The sequence below is a fragment of the Vulpes vulpes genome, chromosome 12, assembly GCF_048418805.1.
Source record: "Vulpes vulpes isolate BD-2025 chromosome 12, VulVul3, whole genome shotgun sequence".
Classification (NCBI taxonomy): domain Eukaryota; kingdom Metazoa; phylum Chordata; class Mammalia; order Carnivora; family Canidae; genus Vulpes; species Vulpes vulpes.
The window spans coordinates 93,292,358-93,312,577 of record NC_132791.1 but is presented as its reverse complement, the minus strand read 5'-3'; the positions used below and the strand labels follow the sequence as shown (position 1 = coordinate 93,312,577).

The 20,220-nt window shown below is 42.2% G+C and overlaps 1 protein-coding gene across 3 annotated transcripts in view; it reads right to left on the bottom strand.

The window, feature by feature from the left end:
- TXNDC5 (thioredoxin domain containing 5) overlaps positions 1-20,220 on the bottom strand; it is a 167,475-nt gene that overhangs the window by 91,218 nt on the left and 56,037 nt on the right. The window contains exon 1 of one of the 3 annotated variants that reach the window (XM_072729170.1): positions 15,006-15,079. The exons of the other annotated variants lie outside the window; for them this stretch is intronic. The gene's annotated coding sequence lies outside the window, so the exon portion shown is untranslated. Of the gene's footprint in view, positions 1-15,005; positions 15,080-20,220 lie in introns of those variants that run through there. 3 annotated transcript variants of the gene reach the window in all.

Below are 20,220 nucleotides of genomic sequence, written 5' to 3'. Positions count from 1 at the left end.
AGGGAGCCCGACGCGGGACTCGATCCCAGGACCCCGGGTCAGGCCCCGGGCTGCAGGCGGCGCTAACCGCCGGGCCCCGGCTGCCCTCCTCTGCCTCTTGTGAGGCTCCGGATCCGAGGAAGCGCCCGGCTCCCGGGACACCTGCTGAGTCCCGAGCTCACGGCCCGGCCGCCAGCCCCGGTGCCCGCGGGCGGACGGAGAGGCGGGGGGAGGGGCGGCGGGGGGAGGGGGGGAGGGGGAGGGGCGGCGGGGGGGAGGGGGAGGGGTCCCGCCCACGGCGCCCGGCCCCTGGGTAGGACCCCGGGGCTCACAGAGACGCGAGGTCAGCCCGAAGAGTGTGGCGGGTCCCGAGTGGCACGGGGCTGTCCGGAAACCCGGGGTGGGGGAGGAGGTCCGCTGGGGTCCCCAGGGCCACCCTCCTCCCCGAGATCCTGAACGGACACTCTGAGGTCCCCTGGGATCGGGCGCACAGGGGACACGGGACTCCCGGGGGGGGGGGGGCACAGGCACATCCCGCAGTAATCCTGTGCTAAGGGAAGCAGGAGGGCTGACCAGATCTCTTGGTTTCCGCCAGAAAATCCTGGCATATGTATTTTTGTTAATTAAGTTGATTGATTGATTCATTCATTGATTTAAGAAGGTCGGGGAGGGAAAGAGGGGGAGGAGATGCAGACGCCCCGCTGAGCAGGGAGCCTGGATCGGCTCCATCCCAGGAGCCCGGGATCAGCACCTGAGCCCTAGGCAGACGCTTAACCCACTGAGCCACCCAGGAGGCCCTCCTCTGCCGTATGTTTTTTTGTTTGTTTGTTTTTCATATGTTTTATTAACACCACTTTTCACACTCCAAAGTCTTCTTCACTGGCATGGTAAAGGGTCCCCACCCCAAGGGGAGCGAGAGCTAAGCATCCCTGAGGCCGCAGCTGCACCCTGAGGGCCACCCACCACCTGGGCTTTTATCTAATGCAGTTTTGGCAAACTTTTGTTGGGCCCCCACGTGGGGTGCCAGCCACCGTGGTAGGCAAGGGGGTGGCCATGTGAGTCTGAGGGACAAGGACTACAGGGCCCTGTGTCAAGCATGCGACACACACACACACACACACACACACACACACAAATAGGACCTCGGTGTGTCTTCAAAACCTCCACTTGGAAAATCATCTGGGGTCTGTGCTGGCTGGCAGGTGGGGATGACAGGGGCAGCACAGAAAACCATAAAGCCCTGGAGGAGACAAGTTTCTTGCTTCAGGAAGCTTCTGGAGAGCAGAGTGTGAACAGGCCGGTGCACAGAAGCACTCACCTCTTCCCTAAAGAAACACACACTTTTTAATTTCAATATTTAGCCCTATCAGTGCGTGGCTACTACCAAACATATAAAATAAATCCACTCTACAGAAGCTAAGATCCACGTGTGGAGTTTGAGATTAACAAAGACGACTTCTCCCTCGGTTCTATTTTTACTTACACGTCTCCGGGCAGCAGACCATTCTCTCTTATTATCAGCCTTTGGCACTAATGCAAAATTTAATAAGTATTGGTTTTTCTAATCATTTTTTTAAATTTCAGTAGCTGAATGAACACGCCTGCACCTTTACACTTTGCCTCTGTTCATGAATTTTCTACCTCAGCATCCCTGGCCACTTCTTCATTCGTTCTGAGGCCAATCCTACTTTAAGACCCAATTCATTTGCTGACTCCTTGGGAAACCAATCCCATTTCCACGAGGCAAGACGGGTCCTAGTCTGTGTATTGATCCTGATGGCACTCAGCACATCACCATGTCACAGCGATCTGTCTCTAAGTCGTGGTCCACAGCTCCGTTGAATTCCTGGAAGCCAGACAGACACTACCTCTGAGTCACCTTTCCGATTCTAGCATTTAACCCACAGTTCAGTTAGATAACAAATCCTATTTTGAATAAACATAATCATGGGTTTGGATCTTTTTAAAAAAGGTGTACAACTCAACGAATAATCCAGAGAATATTCCTGAGTGACTGTCACCTAGGTGGAGAAGTAGAAAATTATTGGCACCTCTGAAGTCCCCCCTTGAGCCCGCTCCCTCCCAATCCTACATTCTCTCACTTCCCCAAGGATAACCAGGTACTACTAGTTGTACTATTTTGACCACTGTGTAAATGGAATCATATAGTATATATAATTTTGCATCTAGCTGGTTTCACTCCGCATTACATTTGTGAGATGCATCCACATTATTGTCTGTAGCTGGGTTAGTTCCTGGGCATCTGTAGAGTGTTGCATTGTATGAACACACCACAACTTATTTATCCATTCTGCTGCTAATAGACATTTGGGTTCTTTCCAATTGGGGACTGTTAGAAATCATGCTCTTACAACTGGTCTTGCATCATTTCTTTAGTCTTGTCAAATATACAACTTTTAGCTCAAAGATCCTCTCTATTCCTATTTTCTGTTTTAATACCTCTCATCTATTTATTCCTTATTTCTACTCTCTTTTTTTTAAAGATTTATTTATTGTTTTAGACAGAGAGAGGTGGAGGAAGGGCAGAGGGAGAGGGAGACAACCAGACTCCCCGCTGAGCAGGGGCTCCCATACCAAGACTTCAGGATCACAACCTGAGCCAAAGGCAGATCCTTACCCTGAGCCACTCAGGCACACCCTCTTATTTCTACTTTCTTTAGGTTTAATTTGCTGTTTTTCTTGAACTTCTAGAGATGAGTGCTTAGAAAAACTGATTTTTTAATATTTCCTTTCCATATGTGATTTTTCTGTAAATTCAAATTATTTTTGTAAATTTACTATTTTATAATTTTGGGTAAATTGAAATTTAAATTCACAGTTTAAAATTTTCAACCATCAATTTTCCTTTGTCTTTTTCTTTTTTCTAAATATTTTATTTATTTATTCATGAGAGACACACACAGAGAGAGGCAGAGCACAGGCAGAGGGAGAAGCAGGGTCCATGAAGGGCACAGGCGTGGGATTCGATCCCGGGTCTCCAGGATCACAACCTGGGCTGAAGGCGGCACTAAACCATTGAGCCACCCAGGCTGCCCCAAATTTTCCTTTAAGCATGGCTTTACTTGCATCCCCAAAGTTTCAATTTCATAAATTCTCTTTCAGTTTTCAGTATTTTTCTGACTTCCACTGTGATTTTTCCCTTTGACCCTGGGCTTATTTAGAAATAATGTTTATTTCTGGTAATACTTTTCTTATTAATTTGCAGCTTTATTCTAAGTTGTCAGAACACAGCGTGTATTATCTTCATATTTTGAAATCTGTTGAAACTTGTTTTATGGCCCAACATGGAGTCACTTTTCATAAATACTCCTGTGTATTTAAGAATAATATATATGCTGCATATTGTGCAGCAATAGGTCTCTGTCCTATGGACACCAATCTGATCAAGCTTGTTAATGGTCTTGTTCAAATCTTTTGTTTTACTGGTTTTTAAGTGCCTTTTTTGTCCATTATTAAGGCAGTTACATTATTAACTGGAAATTTAGAATTATTATACTTTGTTGGTGAATTAAATATTTTATCATTCTGAAATATTTCTCTTTATCTCTTGGAATATCTTTTGCTCTGTATCCTTTCTCTGGTGTTAATTTAATCACTAGGTTTTTTTTTTTGGTTAGTGTTTCCACAATATACCTTTCCCTATCTATCTCTATTCGTTTGCTTTCAACCGTTTCTGTGTTCTCATAATTCAGTGTGTCTCTTGCAAAATCATAGTTTTTAAAAATAAACTCGCCTATCAATGCTTATATATTAAGAAAAGAATTTTGTCACTATATATATAAAATGTATTTTGTGATATATATTTGTCTCAAAATCTACCATCTTCCTATCAGATTTATGTTCATCTCGCCTGATCTAGGTCCTTTTTTTGCCCTCTTCTTTTTTGCCTTCTTTAGAATTGACTCAATATTTTAAGATAATTTTCTTCCATTAACTTGGCAGTTTTCAATCTTCTACAATTTTTGTTGGAGAGATTACCAAACAGGCATTACTGAATGTCAAAAGCTAATTATCAGGGTGCCTGGCTGGCTCAGTCGGTAGAGCACAAGACTCTTAATCTTGGGGTTGTGAGTTTCAGTCCCATACTTGGAGTAGAGATTACATTTATAATAAATAAATAAATAAATAAAATCTTTTTTTAGAAAAGCTAATATCATTCATACTTTTACTTCTAAATGCAAGGGACCTTGGAGTAATTTCACTTAAACACTCCTGATTATTGCTGAGAATCTAAAAAAATCTTTTAGTATTTAAATTTTTTTTCAAAGATTTTACTTGGGCAGCCCCAGTGGCGCAGCGGTTTAGCGCTGCCTGCAGCCCAGGGCGTGATCTGGAGACCCTGGATCGAGTCCCACGTCAGGCTCTCTCTGCATGGAGCCTGCTTCTCCCTCTGCCTGTGTCTCTGCCTCTCTCTCTCTGCATCTCTATGAATAAATAAATAAAATCTTAAAAAAAAAACAAAGATTTTACTTATTCACTTGAGAGACAAGGAGAGAGCATGAGCAGAGGCAGAGGCAGAGGGAGAAGCGGACTCCCCACTGAGCAGGGAGCCCGATGTGGGCTTGATCCCAGAACCATGGGATCATACCTGAGCTGACGGCAGATGCTTAACCGACTGAGCCACTCCGGTGCCGCCCTCTCTCTATTTATTAACATCATTTGGTATTCTATTCTGTTTATTTTTACATTTTTAAAAATTGAAGTAGAGTTTATCATACAACGAGCTAATGACACAAGTAAATTCTTGTATCAGTTAATGACACTTAGAGTGCTGAGTTTTTTCCATAACACACCACTTTTGCTGTTGGAGAAAACCAACATGAGCTGGGGTCTCAAGTATGCTTTCATACCGAGAAGGAAATGAGGCTAAAGCCCTTGAAATGGTAGCACATACAAGTCTCATCAGATACAACCTAAAAGGGGGGGGGGGGAGCTGTAACAGCAGGAGTGAGTTATCAAAGAAAGAAGCTGATGGACTGTTTCAATGAGAACAATGAAAAAAGTGGACAGGGGACTAGGAAAAGTGGAGGTTACCCTGTGAAAGCATCTTAAGGTAGAAAGGTGAGGCTCTTGTTTTTTAAGTGTTTCAGTTTACAAAGTATTTTCACATAGTGAACCATGATGATGGTAAAGGGGGCAGGAGTAAGGGAAGGGAGGCGGCTGACTGTGCACCTCTGTCAGTGCCCTGGTGGAAAGCAGGTCCAGAAGGGAAGGGATGGCCAGGAAGGGCTAAAGGCCATCGTAAAAACTAAATCCAAACAGAAGGAAAAATGTTGTGGGAAATGGAAATTTTTTTCTGGATTCAGAGATTTTATAAATGGAGGAACCACTTCTTCTGTACAGGCCTCAACCGTAGTCCTAGATGGGTTGGCAGTGTCTTTATAGGAGTTGCTCTGTAAGTGCAGGGTATTACTGGTCGTACCGGGTGTTTCCGTAATGTATCTGCTAATGAAGATACCTTCTTCAGTGTTCTGTTACCAGCATTGCTTCGGAGTCCTATTAATTTATCCCTTCACATACTATTTCACTCATTTGAGAAACACTTATTAAAATTTATGCTAGGAACTAAGGAAACAGATAAAAGACATGGTCCCTGCTGCCAAGAAGTTGCTTGGCTTACTGATGGAATTTCCTAGTACCCCATGTTGCTCTTGGTTATGCAAACACTGGATTCCTAGATTTTCGCTCATGGTTATTCCATTTAGAAAAAGAGGCCCCCCTAAGGCTGTTCATTGAGATGGCTGTTCAGGTACTAGGTATAAGCGCAGGTCTCAGGACAGAATCTGAGTAACAACTGGGGCCTTTATGCAGTGACAAGCCTGCATCGCTTTCACTAAAACCGTGCGAAAACAGCAAAATGACATCTTAGTTTTGCTTTTAAATCCTAATGACAGAAAAGGGAGTCAAAGATCTGCTCAGGAAGGAAGAAAAAGGCTGTCACCTTTTTAATATCAAAATCGGACGGGGACATAGGGAGTGCTGAAGTTCAGATGGCGTTATTGCTCACAAGTTAATTAGCCAAATCATTAGCCAAATCATACTAAGCATTCAGTTCCTCAGTTCCACTGGCCACATCCTGAGTGTTCAGTAGTCATGTGGAGTTAACGGCTACCACACTGGACAGCACAGATACAGCACATTTCCATCACCGCAAACAGTAAATGGAATGGGTCTCTTAAAAAGGTTGCAAGTGTCAATGGATTTGGGGGGGTAAAAAAAGGAATTATAATTCAATGGAATGAGAGGTGTTTTTTTGTTTTGTTTTGTTTTTAAGTTCACTTGGAACTTTCTAGCATGTAATTACGTCAAACAATAAAGATGGAGATACACTTTCTCCTGGCTTTGGGTGTTTGGATGACCAACTGTTCGAACTATGTCTGTGGGGTATGCAAGATGCCGCGCCCCTGTGTCCAGCCACCAGATGGGCCTGGGGTCACTAACTGTGTCGTCTCCAGGTCTTCCAGGCGCTGGTTGATGGAAAAGGCCCCTTCAAAGCAAAGCACCGAAATAAGGATGCACATTCATCCTGCAATTGAACAATTGGCCTGTCTGCCTACTATTGGATTCCATAATATGAGAGAAATCCCACTGAACAAGAGGGTCCTTTTATTCACGTGATGAGACGTAAGGGTCTGCCCTTGACCTGATCACACGAAAGGCACAGCATGGAGTCATTCTGCAGTGATTTTGCTAAGCGCAACTTCTCTTGCTCACATTGCCATAGTATGCTTTTCTACACTCCATTTACTTGCTCAAAATCCAAGTCAATTTGATACATTCTACTGTTAATCTTAAAACGCAAGACAGATGTACACGGAAGGGTGCAGTATTTCTTGCATCATGTGGATAAATGAGACCAGTAACAATGTCAAACCTGTAACTGCGGCTAAATGAGATTGGTAGGCGCTAGTTTATGTCTTCTGTCTACCCCCTGGTGGAGGGACTCATTACAAGTTGTAGCCAAAGAAGGAAAAAGAAAGAGAAAAAAAAGCATGAATTATTTCCTGAGTATCTATTCAGTCCCTCCCTCAATAATCTAGCGTTGGCTGTTTATAGGAGATTGCCAGCTCCGCAGGAGAAGAACTGAAACCCATTAATTCCCTTTGAACATGTTCTTTCCTGGGAATGTCAGGAGCAGAACAACAGCGGGAGGGCTGCCCTGCCAAAATGCTTAACTCTGAACTCAAGGGGCCATCACTCTGGGTGCAAAAAAAAAAAAAAAAAAAAAAAAAGAGTTATGAGCTTTGCTGCCCTGTCAGGTCTGGAATCCTTCCCTTGGCCATGGATAATACCTAATGATTCAGAGGAAGTACTGTCAATTCTTCAAAGTGAACCTAGCTAATTGTGTAATGTTATTCTGAGGCATTGGAAGAAGCCAAAAAAGAGGCTGGGGAGAAACTCCTTCCTTTGTAATGATCAGCTTACATCCTGCACCATCAGATTTGATTATCCTTATCTTTTCTTGCATAACCACAAATGTTATGACTGGACATAAGTGACCAGACTTCCCCCCCAAAAAAAAGCTCCAGCCACAATATTTGACTCCATGACTGCCTGTGGTGGTAAATTCCTTAGCCTGGCCACATGCCGTGTGAACAGCCATTTCCTTTGATTTATTCATTTGCCAGTTCTTAGCGCTATCAGGTGCCCCCTGGTTCCCACATTAGAGAACGAGGCCAAAAGAAAGGTCTGTTTATCTTGCATCATCTTTCTTTCTTTCTTTCTTTTTTTTTTTTTTAAAGATTTATGTATTTATTTGAGAGGGAGAGCACATGGGTGCGGGGAGGGGCAGAGGGAGAGAATCTGCAGCTGACTCCCTGTTAAGCATGGAGCCAGGAGGCAATGATTCAACTCTGGGGCTCACCACCTGAGACCATGACCTGAACCAGAACCAAGGGTTGGACGCCTCACCGACCGAGCCACCCAGGCACTTCTTATCCCTTTTCCTCTAGGCAACTTAACCTAAATAGACGCTAACCTCTTTTTCTCATGGTGCATAGTAATCCAGTTTTTTTACCTTAAAAAAGGGAATTAATTTTTTAAAGCTGCCATTAAAAAAATGGAATAATACATGGACCTAATTAAAATCTTTAGGCATTACAATAAATGAAAAAAGCTAGTTATCTCTCCCATTGCAGACCCTTGGCTTTCCAATCCCCACCCCAAGGCAGTAGGATCCCACCAGCTGCTAGAGTATACTGCAGAGATATCCAAACCCATAGATTCTTGCTTTTCCTTTTTTTTAAAATGCATTTTCACATATCTTGGAAATCATTCCATTTTGTCTGTGACATTATCTTTTCTTCATGGCTGCAACGTATACTAATTTGAATATGAATAATTTATTTAACAATAAGTTCCAAATTGATGGATATTTACGTGTTCCCAGTGGTTTGCTCACATATGAAAAGCCCCAACAAAGATCTTTGTATATATGCCTTAATATACAAATATGAGTATGTGTATTTGACATGTTCTAAATATTCCCAGATTGCCCTCCAAAGATGTTACATTAATTTCTACTCTTACCAACTCTACCTAAGAGTCCTCATCTCCCACAATCTTCCATCAAATGCTAGTTCTACCTGAAAAATCACACACGGTGTAGGAGCCTCCAAATAAACACTGAGTCCTGACACCGAACATTCTACTCTGGTAAAACCAATCTCACTTGAGAAAGCTCTATTACTTGATAGAGAAAAAGAAGTAAAATGAAAGATGAAACAAATAAAATGGGTTACAGGAACAAACAACTAGAGCCACCTAGAGGTTCCTGGGTTTTAGTACCACCAAGTTTGTGAACTGTTCAATCTGTACCAGTAATTGTGTGTGTGTGTGCTTTTGAGGGGTGGAGGTGGAGAGAGGAATCCACAATTTTCATTAGATTCCTAAAATGATCTACTTCTGCCAAAAGGCTAGGAATCAGTAACCTACATAATAAAAAAAAAAAAAAAAAAAGAGAGAAAGACATAGAAGTAAAACTGCACACAAGTCCAAGTGCCTGATTTTAAGGCCTAATGTGGATATACTAGATAACACTGCAAACTTAGAACTATTAAGACATAAAATAATGAAATCACACTAGAGCTAGAATGGCTTCTCAAATTTTGGATTAGTTTCTTAAAACTTTTTTCTTTAAACTCAGTTTAGTTAATTTATAGTGTATTATTAGCTTCAAGGGTGGAATTTAGTGATTCATCAGTTGCACACAACACCCAGTGCTCTTATCAAGTGCCCTCCTTAATGCCCGTCACCCAGTTACCCCATCCCCCCCACCTCCCCTCCAGCAACCCTGTTTGTTTCCTAGAGTTAAGAGTCTCTCTCATGGCTTGCCTCCCTCTGTTTTTATCTTATCTGTTTTTCCTTCCCGTCCCCTATGTTCATCTGTTTTGTTTCTTAAAATCCACACGATTAGAAAACATTTCAAAAACAAAATCTTTGGCCCAATGTGGTTTTGTCCAAGTTCTATGACATCAGGCAGAGATGTTCATAAAAGAATAACTTACGCTCTGCTATTATTTTGTAAGAATATATTTTTTAAAGATTTTATTTACTCATGAGAGACACACAGGCAGAGACACAGGCAGAGGGAGAAGCAGGCTCCATGCAGGGAGCCTGACGTGGGACTCGATCCCAGGTCCCCAGGGTCACGTCCTGGGCCAAAGTAGATGCTCAACTGCTGAGCCATCAGGTGTCCCTTGTAAGAATATTTTAACATCGAAAAGTAGGAAAGATGCAGCTTTAGAGTAAAAAGCAGAGTCCTTAAACTGAGTACAATTAACTCTGTTTAAAAGTCCCTACACTGACCCTCATTTTCTCATTTCAGTCGTCTGACCCAAGGATCTGAATGGCGCAGGCAGCGAAACTCGGTCTCGTATCATCACTGCCTGTGGACTGGCACTTGGAAATTACTGGAATCAGGGCCTGGCTCTTACAGTCATGAAAGCCAGGGCTCCCTGCTCAACTGAAAAACCCAGAGGAACGAGCACCAGATTTTGAGTCCTGGGTTTGCCATTAATTAACTTTAGTTAAGTCACTTAACCTCTCTTTGAACTTCAGTTCTTGACATCACATGAGAAGACTTACACCTTCCCGGCTGTTTCACAGGACTGACAGGTTCAAATAAAACAAGTAGGTGAGCAAGTTTTTTTTTTTTCTTTCGTAAAGTATAATGTGAGATGAACTTTAAGTACTAACACATACTAAGAAGAAACAAAAATCCAAAGAAATATTTCCTGAGCATTGCTAAAGTGCCAGATACTGTTTTATTTGAAGATTTATTTTATTATTTATTTGAGAGAGAGAGAGCCAGAGTGTGTAGCAAGTGGGAGGGGCAGAGGGAGTGAGGGAGAGAATTTCAAGCTGACTCCCTGCTGAGTGTGGAGCCCAGCTCGGGGCTCCATCCCAGGACCCCGAGATCATGACCTGAGCCAAAACCAAGAGTCGGATGCTTAACGGACTGTGCAGCCAGGTGCCCCTAAAGTGCCAGACACTGTTTTATACAATATTACCCCCTCTAGTCCTTGTAGCCATCAGATGAGGGAAGCTGCGGCGGAAGGAGGATAAAGTAATGTGCTAGGTTTATCCAACTGGTGAGGAGTAAGGTGAGGACTTGACTCCCTGGTTGCCTGGTTCTAATTCCATATTCTTAGTCACCACAACACACTTTCCTACTTGCTCATATAATTATTACTATTATTATTATTACAATTCTTGTAGATTTTAATTCCAGCTCCTGGCTGAACATACAATAATTATTAATCATTGGCCAGACTTAGGCTCCTCTAGTAGATCAGCAATACCTATAGATGATAGCTTTTAGTTTAATAATAAAGGATTTGCGGGACGCCTGGGTGGCTCAGTGGTTGAGCTTCTGCCTCTGGCTCAGGGCGTGATTCCGGGGTCCCAGGATCGAGTCCCACATCGGGCTTCCCTCAGGGAGCCTGCTTCTCCCTCTGCGTGTGTCTCTGCCTCTCCTGTGTGTCTCTCATGAATAAATAAATAAAATCTTAAAAGGAAATAACAAAGGATTTGCTTAGGAACCATTCAGCTAACGTGTCACTTTTTTTTTTTTTTTTTAAATATTAACCTGTGTAGCTTGCTGTTAAGATCTAGCTGGTATAACCACCAGCCCACATTGCTAAGAAAGAAGACTGGGCATTATTATATTCGAAGTGGACATATATCACTGGGTAAAAATGTTAAAAAAAAAGGGGGGGGGCATATGGGTTATGAAATTCAAAATGTGAAGTCAGTGTGAGAAGTGTTGATTCAATTTACTAAATCTTCAGTAAATTATAGGTAGGCATTAAAACAGTACCCCATCCCTCACCCTCCCCTCCTGCCACTCAGCCAGTAGGTGTCCCTGGGGGACAGGTCTCCAGAGGTCTGGAAGGGGCAGCAGCTCAGAAGTAGTGGGGAGGCCAGGACATGTTTGGGGCACAGTCCAGGCTGCAGGAAGAGGGGAGATTTATGGGATGAGGCTGGCTGAAGCCAAAAAACTATTAAGGGACTCTGCAGTAGACTGGTTTTTCTCATTCACTTTGTTTTGTGATTTATCTAGGATAGAACATCATTGATTTTCTTCTTTTACTCAAGACAGGTCATCTTTAGTTAAAGTTGAATGCAGCTTTGGTAGTTTAAGGTCTAGAGCAGAGAAACCATGGTGGGGCAGCGCCAGTAGTGGGCAGGGTCCACCAGCAGCAAGGACGGCATGGAGAGCCCACTAGTCCTGTTGTGCACTGAGCAATGCGGTGCCACTAGGACCGGCATCCCCCATATGTGCCCTTTCTTTTGACTTTCTGTGACTTGCCCCCATGCAGGACCACATAACATGTGCTTTACTTGGCAGCTTCCCAAGCAGACTTCCAGCACCCCCCCATCCATCCCAACCCCATACACGGTTTACAGCAACACTTTCACCTTGCCCTTCTCCTGTCCATAGACGAGCTGGCTCTGCTGGTCCCTGTGGCATCTCGCTCCTAAGGTCTTCTATAACTCACTTCCATATGATTTGTCCCATCACTCTTTCATTACTTCATCAACCCAACCCTTCAGGCATGTGGGCAACTTTACACTTTTCTTTAGCCATAGAATGCTTGCTCATACCCTGCGTGGAATTTTCAAAGTACTCCCTTTGCAAGGTGATATAATACCAAGTATGTAGAGTTCAGAGTCAGACAAGATAGAGATGAGAATCTCAAACACTCTCTCTCTCTCTCTCTGTGTATGTGTGTATACACACACACATACACACACACATATATTTAATTTATTTAAATATAGAGAGATATATTTAAACATTTGTTGACTGGATACAGTACATCAGAAACAGCTCGATTCTTTGTCTCGTAAATTAAACTTATGAGGCAGCTATTCTTACTTCCCCCCAGTTTATAGGTGAAAATGCTGAAAATGCTGAAGCACAAAGAAATTAAGCACAGCCAGTTGGCAGAGGAGCCGGGATTCAATCCCAAAATGCCCGGAACTCAGAGCCCCTGATCTTGGCCATTACTGATTCCCAACTCACTAGCTATATCGTATTAGCTTGAGAAAGCTGCTGAATCTGTCCAATCCTTAACACCCTCCCATATAAAACACTATCCTGAATAAATGCCCACCCTGCTAGATCAATGAGATAATGTATACGAAGCTACTATCAAGCAATCTGGCATTCCAGAGGCTCAAAAAATGGTTTGTGTCCCTTTTCTTTTCTGTCCAGTTACATTCTACTCATCTTTTACATTCAGTCTTGTCCATGAAGCCTCCTTGGAATAAAGAATGAACTATTCCAGCCTACAGTGATTTCTCCCTCCTGTATAATCCAAGAGTTCTAAAATTTAGTTTTAAATTGTGTTCCAACTATTTCATTTAGGTTAGCTTTTGCTTTTCCATCTAAAATATTTTCTAGGCAGTAGCAACCTATTTACCTTCATTTACGTCCCCTGTGCTTTGCAAAATACATCATAAGAACTAGATAAATGTTGGCTGCACCAGCAATGCAGCCCCCTGGATACTAAGATAGATCTTGCTTTAGAACAATTGCATTCTATCTTAGAAAATGCTTATACAAAAGTATTATGGTCAATACAGATTCATAATTTATCATTTATCCAGCCTGGGTAGCAATGAGTTGAAAACGAGGAACAAATTCTAACTTAACTTTCTTTCTGTGGTGTACCTGGTTGTTGAAGGCTAACAAACTCTTGGTATCTAGGAAGCTATACTCTATTACTGAACCGCTGTACTACTGAGGAATCCATGTTGGTACTAGAAAACATTAATAGCACCCATCCTTAAATATGTATGGCAGCAATTAGGATTTCAGGGCTTCATGGACGTGTTAATTATTCATAGCTGGTGATTTCCCTCTGAGGTAATTATAAGGACTATTAAAGTAACTGGAATTTGTAGAATTGGCTAACTATTGTGTTAAGCCAATCCTGGGAGTGAGCCAAGATAAGAGGCCAAAAATGATTCCACTGATACAAACCACAGCCAAAACAACAAAGACAACTGATTTAAGGCTCCAGACATAGTCCATTCTAAGTTCTTAAATTAGACTTAAGACCACCAAAACCTGGCCCGGCACACTCCACAGAAGCAACAAAGTGCCAAGACCTCCTGCCTGGCTCTCTTCCACCCAGAAAGACTACTTTAACCACAATCCACACAAGGTCTGCTTTCCATCAAGTCCTGTGTGATGGCACAGGCCCTACTTTTGTTTTTAGTTGTTGTCATGGACTCTTCTTTAGATGTTCTTAATTTTATCTATTACCATTTCTAATTGACCATTTCCAGCTACAGTTTCTCAATTTGAGTCTCTTGGCTTGAAAAGGGTCAGTGGGAGTCAAAAGACAAGACCAAGTGGGTGAGGAATTCTTTCATGTGGACACAGGACCAACAGGAGGAGTTAGATGAAGGCTGCCAACCATACTGGTTGGCCAAGTAAGGGCCAGGCTAAATGGAAAGGTATCTTAAAGGAAGAAAACCTCAATATAGCTATTTCTACTATTCCTGAAGAGCTGGTCAATTTCTAAATCAATCAGAAATAAATCATTTCAAATGCAAAATTTCACACTACACTTCTAAGTTACATATTTCGCTACAGAACATGACCAGCAATTTGATTCTGATGGATCATAATGAAGAGACACTAAATCAATACCCCTGCTTCCAGGGAGAAGATGGATGAATACCTAAACCAGCCAGACTGAAATTAGTCTACCCAACTGTGAAAAACTTCCGGAGACAGCGTACGCAACCTCCCTAAGTAATGTAACGTGTCGCGAGTTTCTCTTCATTCTGCTAAATGTCACTCCTTGTGACACTTACATACAATATATTAGACCTCTTATTTCGTCAGGGGAGTGTGTCAATATAAAGGCCAGTATTCAGATAAAATTTCAAACAAGCAATCTTCTGGAAGTTTCCAAAGGTATATAGTTGGCATAGTCCAAAGTGTATAGGCTCAAAGTCCAAACGACTGTCCCCAGGTTTTCAGGACACAAAGAAAACCTGTGATGAAATCCTTTATGATGCCAGTTTTCCTTCAGATGAGAATTCCAGAAGGCAATGTCTAAATATTAGAAGTCTTCATTTCTCTTGTTTGCCATGAACACGATGAGGCTACCTCGGTGATGTCCAGATGGTTAAGGATCACAGAGAAGCCAGTTCTTATTGTGAATATCTACCAAGCCGCACTAAAGATAAAGGACCCACAGGGTTCAAAAAGCTCTCACACTACTCAAAAACAGGTTTTGATGAAATGGATAGTAATGCTCTCTAGAAAGTGTACATTTCTTTTGGAAAGCCTGAAACAGGAGCCCCAAATTCTCTTCAGGAGTAAAAGAAAAACAATGCCATAAATAAGCATAGTTCGAGAAGCTGCAGGTAATCTCTGAGATGGTTCCCAGAAGTGGACAAGAAAGGACCCAAGGCCACCATCTCACAAAGAGGCTAAATAACGCAGAGCGGTGTTCCCAAAGCAAAGACAAACAACTTACCCAGCCAGAGCCCCTCTTAGTAACGCCAAGTGGGTAGTAATTCATTACTGCTGGTCACTGGATTCCAGCGGAGGAAACTGAAATGTCATACCTTCATTCACAACACCGGCTCATGGAATTATTTTTTCCGGATTCCTTGGGAAGTTAAAGTATTTGAGAAGAATATCAGGAACTGTTGTTTCAGCCTGTTTTGGGAGTAGATAATTGCCTTCCAACTCCATTATTTCAGGAAATGATGTGTGCGGCATTGTTCTTGGATGGGGGTAGCTCTGTGGTTTAGCAAGACCCATACATGCTTATTAAACAAAACAAAACAAAAGCACGCAGTCTAAGTCACTTCGCTGAACTCAGACTTTTTGAATCTGGGCTCTAGATAAGAGGCTGGCCCCAGACAACCTACCCACATACCAATAACATTCTTCTGAAAGGGTGTAAGCAAAACTTGTTTTGAGAAATGAGAAATTTCACCAAAATTACTAAATGTGGTAATAAATAACGCTGGTACATTAAGTGCTGTCAAAATTGGTTCAGCAAAGACCTATTTGAAAGGCGAGGTTTTTCTCTAATTTGGGTCTGAATCAAAGACCAGCCTGGGAGCTAGAAGTAAAACATTTCATCCTGAGAAGTACCTTTGATTCCATGGAATATATTAGCCGATCTTCCTGAAATGTGACATCATTTGTGGTACCAGCTGTATGGGTGTGCCATCTAAGGATTTACAAAACTAGTATTTCTTTTGCTTTAATATGTATTTTAAGATCATAGAAAGCAGTCTAATCCAGCTAAGTGCTCCGAGGGGAACTGCTATGGACTTCACTTTAAGAAGCTTAAACTATTTACAATCATGATCTATCAACATTTTTATGGATGGATTGCAAAGAATAAATTCCCAGATGGACATCTAGAATCAATGGTGATGATGTTAATGATGATAAAACTGTTAAAAAACAAACATTAAATATGGCACTTATACGTCAGGCTATGTTGTAAATATATTACATAAGTTAGCTCATTTAATCCTTAGAACAAACTTATGAGGTAAGTTTTGATACTTTTACCACCCCTATTTTACAGATAAGGAAACTGAGGTACAGAGCAGCAAAGTAACTTACCCACGGTTCCCTAATTAATAAGTAGTCAAGATAGAACTGAACTCACAGTGAATACTCTCACCACCTCGGTTATCCCATCTCTCATGGTTCTCAGACACTTCTGTCTGACTCAGACAATGGTCGTATCTCCTAATAGATTGAATGGTTTGTTAATGAATTGGGAAGTACTGAAAATTTTCTAGTTGGAGTCTCTATTATGACTCAACATTAGTTTCCAATAGTTGTTGTAGAGAATTCATTTCCCTTTGAACAGTATATTACTATAGGTAGGATGTCAGTAAATAGACAGCCATCTCTATGGAGTATCCAGGCCTGGCATTGTCATTCAAATGTTTAAGGATGTACTATTAAATGTTTAAGGATGTACTATCCTTAAACAATCCATTACCAAATGCAGAATTAAGTTATTTTTTTAAAAGATTTTATTTATTTATTTATTCACGAGAGACAGAGAGAGAGAGAGAGGGAGGCAGAGACATAGGCAGAGAGGGAAGCAGGCTCCATGCAGGGAGCCTGACGTGGGACTCGATCCCGGGTCTCCAGGATCACGCCCTGGGCTGAAGGTGACGCTTAACCGCTGAGCCAGAATTAAATTATTAAGAAATCCCTCAGTTCTTCCATATTACACTTTTAAAAAAATCAGGTGTGAAGAAATTCAGAGTGCTAGACTACAGCATATTCTTCCATCCATCGACCCACCCAACTATTTATCCATCCATCCATCCATCCATCCATCCATCCATCCATCCATGCATCCACCCATCTAATCAATGAGTCCCATATGCCAGGCACTAAGAATACAGAATGGGTAAGAAGGACGAGGGTCCTGCCCTCATGGAGCTCATATTTCAGTCAGGGGACATTAAACACAAATGTGAGGGAACTATTTTAGACTGAGTGATCAGGGAAGGCCTCTCTGAGGGGGTGATGCTTGAACAGAGAGCTAAAGAAAGTGAAGGAGGGAGTCTTAATTGGATATGGGGAAAAAGCATGTTGGGCAGAGGCGCCTAGGTGGGAATGGGGTTGGGTATGTTTGAAGATCAGCAAGAAAGCCAGTGTAACTAGATGAAAGTAAACAAGGTGCACAGGGACAGAAGATAAAATGTGACATAGACAGGACCTCACTGGCCATGCCAATGAGTATAGATTTTGTTGAGTGGGAGAGGCCATCATTAGTTTTAAGCAGGTGAATGACCATGACAATGCTTTCTAAGACACATGGCTGCAGTGAGAGAAATGAATCAGTGGGGAACAAGAGCAAATGCAAGGGGACTGGTTAAGAAGCAGGAGTCTAGGGATCCCTGGGTGGCGCAGCGGTTTGGCGCCTGCCTTTGGCCCAGGGCGCGATCCTGGAGACCCGGGATCGAATCCCACATCAGGCTCCCGGTGCATGGAGCCTGCTTCTCCCTCCGCCTGTGTCTCTGCCTCTCTCTCTCTCTCTGTGACTATCATAAATAAATAAAAAATTAAAAAAAAAAAAAGAAGCAGGAGTCTAGGAGAAAAACCCGATAGTGGCTTAGACCAGAATTGCAGCAGTGAGCTGGTAAAATCAGGTGGTTAGATTTGGGATATATTATGAAGGCAGAGCCAATGTGGCTACCTGGTGTCCTGGATGTCATGTGTGACAGAAGAACCAAGCACACTGCCTAGATTTCGATCCAAGCAACTGCACAAACCGTGGGATCTCATACTGATATTTGGAAGACTGGGGGAGGAACAGTTTGGGAGCAAGAGGCATCAAGAGTTCTGTTTAGACACTGAAGTTTGATACCTTGTTAGCTATCTAAGTAGAGATGCTCATTGGGCAGATTTTTGAATGGGTGAGGGGAAGAGCCAGCTATAAATTGGGCTGGTTAAAGTCATGGCTGTTGGGAAGAGAATAGGTTGGAGGTCTGACCCTGAGGCACATATAAAATTAGAGGCTGGAAAGAAGAGGAATATCTAGAGAGGTGGAAGGCACACTGGGAATATATGGCGATCAGAGAGAGCCAAGTGAAGACAGTGTTTCTAGAAGGAGGGAGTAATCAACTGTGTCAACTGCTGAGACAGATTACTATGAATTCAGGACCAAGCACTGGATTTGGCTTGATAGGGGTTGCTGCTGACCTTGACAAGAGGGGGTTCAATGGAGGAGTGGTACTGAAAAGGAGGCTAGAAAGGCCTCAAGGGACTATAAGGTAAGTGCAGACAGGCGCAAATATTCAGGCATTTTACTCTAAATGTGAGCAGATAAATGGAGCAGTAGCTAAGGGTAAATGTGGAGCCTCTGGAGGGCATCTGGGGTCTAAGTGGTAGTTTTAACACATTTGTAATTTGTTAAATTAATGATTTTGCAATGGTCTCTAAATTTTTCTCTCTTCATCTGAAAAAATGGAAATAAATAAAATTAGTTTAACTTAACTGTTTGAAACATGCATTTTTCTTCTGCATACATTTAATCAAGGTTTTGTTTTGTTGCTTTTTTAAAATACAAGGTAGCATACAAATGGGCATCTAGACTTGGCTCAGCCAGTCAGGTGGCCGCAGCAACTATGAGTACCGCCTCCTATTTTTCAGTTACTATAATCATTTTCCTTTCCCTGATCAGATAATCTGGTTTATAAAACATAACTCACAAAAAAATAAAATAAAATAAAATAAATAAAATAAAATAAAATAAAATAAAATAAAATAAAATAAAATAAAACTCACTCATTTTAGGGTCAAGCACTCCTATCAAGAGGACTCCCTGACTAGCTCCATGTGGTATGGGTTATCTGTAACCCCAACCCACCAGGAATGCTAAGTGTAACTAGATTTCTGAAAATCCAGAAGAGAAACGGAGGGCGGGGCGGGGGGGGGGGAGGTCCTCAACCCCACTGGTCCTAAGAATCTCCACTTTCTCAGGTGATGGGCAGTAATGTCCACGCATTCCAGGACTCAAGTACAGTCTGTGTCCTCAAGAAGATACTTATGTGAGATTATAAGACAATAAACCCAAGATCAACACAAGAGCTACACGTCGTATATCAGATACAGGAAGGTGTTTTGTTACCATCTTATAGACACCACTGGGACCCGGGATCTCCACCACCAATCTAACGCACTTCACGGTAACCTAAGTCTGTGATGGCAGGACCAGTTTGGGCAAGAGGGAAAGGAAGAAACCAAAGTAGTGTAATTGGGAGCAACTCCCTTGCTCTCTGCAGCCACTTGTCGTTTCTCAAGCTCCAGTGTAAGCCTGTAGGCAGCAACCTCACAGCCGGCTCAGCCACGTCACAGAACATCCTACACTTAGAGAACTTCAGACAAAAATGTATGAAGCTCATTGAATCTGCAAATGAAGATACCTTTATTTTATCCAGTGGAGGGTTTTAAAAAGTATCATTGTCACCCGGGTACATTTACAAAAGTGTGTGAGTGTGCATGGTGGTGGTAGGGAAAGGTGCTTCTCTTCTGTCATCTGCTGCTGCTTCTCAACAAATTCTATTAAGAATTCCAAAATCTCTTCAACACCAGATAAGAGAGAAACTGTGACTTCATTTGGAAATGAGATGCAGAACATTCTGTTTCAGGACAGTGAGTCGAACAATAGAGAGGCAAGCAGAATGGTGGGAGGCCAGGACGGGGGTTGCAGAAGGGTTTGGCCTATACTGTATTAGTCCCTCTTCAGGAACTGAGGAATTCCTGCTTCCTCTGACCCTACCTGGCAACATTATTTTCATGGCAGGTCTCTCTAGTTGAAACTCTGGACTTCTTAAAGAATAAATAAATAAACATAGTGGCTTAGAGCATTACATATTACTGGCACTATTATTGGTACCATGATATTTTGAGACATACTAGTTTTTGTGGGCTAGCTAAGAGCCTAATCACTATGTACATCGTTGTTTCCATCTAGAGATCCATTTCAAGTTCCAAACAAATGACTTAAATTTTTAGAAAAAAAAAATATAGGTTAATTGGGAGTAATTATGTGTGTGTGCTTCACAAAAAGGTTAAGATTTCATGTTTCTATTTTTGCAGTAGATAGGTCATTTTAAAAGCTTTCCTAAGAAAAATAGCAAATATTATAAATTAGATGGTGATAGACCAGAAGCTTGATGGTGTAGACTAAAAATAAT